Below are 6,582 nucleotides of genomic sequence, written 5' to 3'. Positions count from 1 at the left end.
CACACAAAGCGGAGGGACCTACAGTTTTACGCCGACTCCGAACGGCGATTGTATTTTTATGAGAAGCTGTTTTTCATGGCAGAAATACACTCGGAGGTTTGCCATTGCCTGCCGAGGGACGACCGCTGTTAAGAAAAAACCGTTTTCTATATTTTTTGAGATGTTGCTTTGACCAGGGCTTGAACCCAGGTGCTGATGTGTGAAAGCGCGCACTGCTTACCACTACACCACAGCGGCCGCATATTTTTATTCTGCTTTTTCTTATTTGGCGCTGTAACTGGCTAAGCGATTTTAGCCGAGTTCAACAAAGCTCGTTTCTTTTATAGGGAAAAATACCTTGCCAAGTTATATCTGGAAGAAGTTTTTTAGGTTTATGAAGCTAATAATCAGTCCCTCCTAGTCTTCTTTAACCGCAAATGTGGATCGGTATACTAGCTTTTAGTAATTATTACAATTACTACGCAAAATTAATACTGATTTTATTAAAACACTGTGCTTTTGAGAGTGCGCAAAAAATTTTTAATTGATTGCGCGCGATTTTTGGCAACGAACTATCTTACAGACTCGCACGACATCCACGCACGGTCATTGTTGCTTGTAAAACGAGTATAGATGAATTTATTTATGTAAACCCATTGAAAACAAATCTGTGCGACGACCTTCAGGCCAAGAATAAAAGTATTCTAGATTCGAAAATGCTAAAAAAAACAAATTCTTTTTCTACACAGTACAAAAAGAAAAGAAAATGTAAATACACTGTATATATGTGTATGTATGTATGTATGTAAGTATGTATGCATGTGTATTTATCTGAAAATGCATTTGCAGGCTAGAGATAAGATACGCTATGCGAGTTAGCTGATGTCATCATTAAGCGATCGCCGGCTATTTAAGAAGATACATAAAAATATATGCATGTGCATACAATCCGTAAAAGCGTATTAAATGGACATCAAATAGTCAAGTGCATTGGATGTTTAAATGTATAGTTTATAATTAAATTAGTTAGGGAAACTTGACCAAATATTGGGTACGTAAGCATACATACAAAAGTAATTTAAATGTGGCACTTGAAGGCCCCAAATAACCAGTAACCCACTTGAATACGCCACTGTTAAAAAAACTAGTTAGAAAAGCAGTCAAACAGAGAGTATTGGTCTGGTCTATTAGTCATCCGAGACTGTTAAATGAAGACTCTGATAAAATAACGAATGTACATTTGAGAGAAAGAATAGTCGACCTTTCGTCTGCGGAGGTGAAATATACAAACACATATACCAACAAATACATACGTGGATCGGACAACGCTTGCTTGCATAAAAGTTAGAAATAAATATAAACATTAAATGCAATACACCACGCGTTCTCTTTTCACGCTGATAGAAGCAGCATATTCCCACAATTTAAAATTAACTGCTTGAAGTACGTTGGTTTGCATACACATACATTTGTATATATGTACATGGTATAAATTTACTAAATGTATCTGTACTTTTATTTAGGCAATAAAATGCATAAACTAATGCCACACGCAGTTTTTATGCGCATTCTTTTGTATTTGCTTTCAATTTCGTTTGCATTTTGCTAAATTTCAATTATCGCCAAGTAGTATTTTCTCATTGTTTGGAAGCGTCTAAGCGAGTATCTATGAATTACTTTCCATTTGTTTATTCTGCTGAGCGCATCTATGTATGTATGTATATAATCTCTCTCCCTAATGCAAAATTACGAATTTGGTTTACATCTGTTTTACTGGCATAAGCTTCTTGAGTTCATAAGAAAAAAAGCTCTCGCTCTCTACTTGCTCTACCACCTCAGCATTTGATATATAGTGTAATACTTATTTAGGATACAAGTGGAGCTTCATTAGTAGGGGAAGCATTTTTAAGAAGCAGCTTTTTACAGCTGTTTCATGAAAGCTTTTGTAAAGTGTAAACTTTCTTGTTTGCCCCAGCTACCCAGCTACTAAGCACAGTGGGACGGTTCGCTACTATCTTGATTGGTACTATTTAAAAAATAATAATATTAATAATAAGTAAAAAGAAAATGGAAAAATAAAGGAAAAAATAGAAAAAAAATAAATCAATAAATAATCCTACCAATGCAATCAGCACTAATGTGAAAGTTTGTGAGTGAATGAGTGTGTGAGTATGTTATTGTTCTTCCACGCTAAAATGGCTGGACGAATTTCAATGAAATGAATAACCTGTATTAACATACATATATGATTTTTTGAAGAGAGTTGCCAGTTTTTACAAAGGCAAACAAAAAAAAATCAAATAATAAGTTACATAAAATATTATAGCAATGTGGGCGTCAAACGAAAGAGGTTTATTTCAAAAATATTTTTTAAGGGTTTGCCTCCTGTTAAAAAGTTAACATTGACTAATTAGTATGTCAAACGAAATATTTTAATGCGTGCATCATAGGGAAGTTTAAGAAAGTTTTATTTCAGAAATACGAGTATTTTTAAAGGGGCTGCTATGTGTTTAGCAATTCAAAATAAATTTTAAAAACAAGTTTAACAAAATATTTGAATACGTGTATCAGAAAAAAGAGGTTTTAAGAAAGTTGCTTCTATTTCGAAAATATTTTTGCCGAGGGTTACCACGAGCTGAGAATTCAAAATCAATTTATTTGACAAGTGAATGGTTTTGAGTGAGTGTGGCAGTATCTTTATTGCTCTTAATTCGGATAAAGTTGGCAAACAGATAGCTTATGATGTGAGTTAAAATACTGCATATAAAGTTCAATTCTATTTTAAATTATAAGATTAACGAAATTTTAAAATATTGATGCAAAATAAAAAAATGCGTTGAGATGCGAGATTAAAAAATTTTATTACGAAAACATTTTTAAGAGGATTGCCACCTATTTAAAAAGTTAAATTTAACTTTATTAATAAAATAAATGGCGGCCGCTGTGATGTAGTGGTTAGCAGTGCGCGCTACCATTCCGCAGGGCCTGGGTTCAAGCCCGGGTCAAAGCTACATCGCGAAAAAATATATAAAAATGTTTTTTTCTTAACAGCGGTCGCCCCTCGGAGTGCATTTCTGCCATGAAAAACAGCTTTCCATAAAAATACAATCGACAGAGTCCGTGTAAAAATGTAAATATTTTAAAGGGGGCTGCCACCTGTTTAAAAGTCAAATGTTTTTTTTTATAACTTAAATAAATATTGCAATATGGATGTCAATCAAAAAAGGTATACAGAAGGATTTTTTTCGAAAATATTTTCAAACAAGGCTGCCAACTGTTTAAAATTCCAATTAAAGTTACTCAATTAGTTAAATAGAACAAACAAAAGGAGTTTACGAAAGCTTTGTTAAGAAAATATTTTAAAATGTGTTGCCACCTGTTAAAAATTTGAATTAAATCAGCTATTTAAATGGCGCACATAGTATTGCCATATTTATGCAAAAGGTAGCAGGTTCTTTAAAGTCAAATTTAATTTAACTAAATATCATAAAATGGATGTCAAACGAAAGATGTCAAAGAAAGCTTTATTAACAAGACCGTTTTGAAAAGAGTGCCACCTGTTTAAAAAATTTAATAAAATTCAATTTAATCATAAGATTTTCCATCTTTCCCAAATTTCAACCTATTTATTCTGCTTAAATTAAATGAAAATGAACAATGATATAGTGACATTAAACGAAAGGTGTTGGTATATTTATGTTTTCGTTCAACCGCATTTGTTGAGGGAGTTGCCCCCTACTAAAATAATAAAAAAAGTGTGTAGTATAAATATTAGCTACGAAGTGAAAGTTGCCTATTTTTTATACTGAAATGGCGTATTTAGTTGAAATTTTACACATACTGGTTAAATAAAAACTAAAATTATTCATACTTCTTCAGTTACATCTAACTCTTATTTTCTGAAACAAATGAGGCTGCTACCACTACCTTACTTTCATGAGTTCTTTTTTCACTTCTCACTCGCTCAATTTTGATTTGGGAAAAGTAATTTGCAAAGCTCGCCCCACCACCATTAGTCAATCACATGTTGCTATCCTGCAGGAAATGTAGCTAACTATAAGTTAGCTTGAAGTTGATTATTAAGGAACTAGAAGTCACCATCTGTATATTTTCTTCGCGGAAAACTAACTAAGTATATTTCTATGGCGATGACTGCCAAATAGTCAAGGGTGGCTACCTCTGCATTAGATGTCAACTAACCTTTGCATTAGATGTCAACTTTTGGACATAAAATATCAATAAGAAAAACAACACTTTTTTAAATTATTTTACTTGTTTATTCACTTATTTTATTTAACATTCGATCTTCATTTTATTTGTCTTTAATTCGAAAAAGTACTTGTGAATTGCGGAAAAAAGTGTACTCAAAGTAAAATTTGAATGAGGATATTTAAATTTAAACTTACAAGTCTATTCTGCGCTGGTAATAAAATTTTTGTAACCGGTAAATAAAGTTCCTCTCAATTTTTAAACCGTGTTTGCGTGTTCTTTTAATCGGTAAACTTTGTTACCATCTCATAAGCTGGTAAGAAAGTATTGCCCCGTGAAATATGCAATGCCAGAATTTCCACAATTCTTCATAGCTGAATATTTTAACTGGATTACCAACATACCTAGAATCGCGGGGACAAGAACTGGTAACATTTTTTGATAATAAAATTGTCCGGTTACAAAATTTTCGGTAACATGCAGAATAGACCTGTTAATTGCACATTAATTTTCAACTAGTTTAAAACTAGCTTTTTGCAAAAAATTTATGGGCGCAACCGGGCATAAAAGTTATACATATATTTATTTTATCGAAATCCCACTAAAAAGCCAACTAAAGGTTGGTTAGTTTTTATCATTTGATATTTTTTTTCTGCTGGGTAGATACTCATTTACATACATATATAGCAACAATTGTAAAGCTTCGTTTATTTTCTGCTGTTCTGTCTGATCCGTCACGCCAGAAACGTCCGGTTGTATGGTCATACACTGGCAAAGCATTCGTGTAACGTAAACAAATGAATATCTTCGCACATCCTGGCATTTGGTTGTAACAACGACGATGATGAAGACAATTGCGACAATGAAAAATACATGAAAAGGGGATAGCGACGCGTTGCTGAGCGACCCAGTGGGAAAATTTAATGTGCGGTAATCGAAAAAAATATGTTATCAGTAAAACAGCGGTTTTCGAATGCAGGTTACATATTAAACAGTAATATAAACTAAAACCCAGAGGAAATACATTACATTATGCATCACGCATCTAATGCATTGCTACTTTTCCCACTGGGGAGATACGTGTGTGTGTGTGTGTGTGTGTGCGTGGAGGTGTGACTGTCACGTAAAACTGATGCGTTGCAATTAAGCGTAATCATGCTTTGTGATTCTATACCGGCTCGGTGAAATTACATACATACATATGTACAGTTGTATAGCAAGAATGATATAAGGATACTTAGCGCGAAAAGGGATGAAAATTAGAGTTAAAAGAAAACTAGGTTAATGCGGGCAATTAAGTTGTAAATACTCATAGTTGAGTGCTTGTGCGAACAGCCAGGGGCAGAATAAAATAGACGAGCAGACAATAGACGCCGCTTATTACGAGTGCAATACAATGTAAGAGCATGGTTGGTGTAGCTGTTTGTAAACAGCATTTGCGGAAATGAGTAAGCTCCTAGACGCTTTATACAAACAAATTCACTAGAGTGCACTGTGCAGCTTCAAATGCGGCATTACGTATGTGTACTTATGTATGTATGTAGATATACATACGTACTCGCATTTACACTTGAATGACCTTGGCTGGAGGGCATAAAATTACACAAAACTATAATTAAAATTAATCATAATTGCTATGCTCGTAGGAGCTAGCTAGGTAAGCATGCATAGGTTTGTAGCTAGTACTACATGTACCTACATATGTGCATATGTGTATATGTATGCATGCATGTACTTCATAAATACGCACTGATTATGTTAACTCATGATTTGGAATTGTAGCTTTGATATTGAATCGAAAAAAATGAAGTAACAGTGCCTAATGAATTGAAGCCAGGCTTTTTTTTTGGCGGTCTGGACACAAAACATTGCAGTCAAAGTTTTGTGTTGTTGTATACTTTCAATCGGTAGGGTCTAGGTTCCATTTCTGCCCTAAGCGCAAACAATACTGAACTTGGAGTGAGGGGAATGATCTTTCCGCTAAACCATTAGAAACGAATGCTGTTATCGTCTCTAGAAGGTTAAATTTGGATTATTTTAATCCTTTGACCCTTGCAATATACATTTATTAACTAACATCAAAAAAGGTTATCAATTGGTCTGAATATTTTATTTTAATTTTTATGTATGTTATCGCATATCTTTGGACCTGCGGACCACGGCAACCGATTTCGATAATTCTTTTTCTATCGGAAAGGTAGTGTCTCACAGGTGGTCTCATCCTAATTGGGCTTAGATCCGATCATTGCATCATGAAAAAATTAACGGTATTCCTAAATTTTTATACTTTTACTTTTACTTTTCTGGAACTTACAAATCAACGGCAACAAAATTAGTAGTTCTGCAGCTTGCAAAAATTTGAAATCAGTGTTTATGTACATACACTTTCGAAAA

This window comes from Rhagoletis zephyria, unplaced genomic scaffold, assembly GCF_001687245.7.
Source record: "Rhagoletis zephyria isolate East Lansing unplaced genomic scaffold, Rhagoletis_zephyria_1.1 Rzeph_scaffold_00001, whole genome shotgun sequence".
Lineage (NCBI taxonomy): Eukaryota > Metazoa > Arthropoda > Insecta > Diptera > Tephritidae > Rhagoletis > Rhagoletis zephyria.
The sequence above is the reverse complement of the archived record's forward strand: the minus strand, read 5'-3'. Positions refer to the sequence as shown.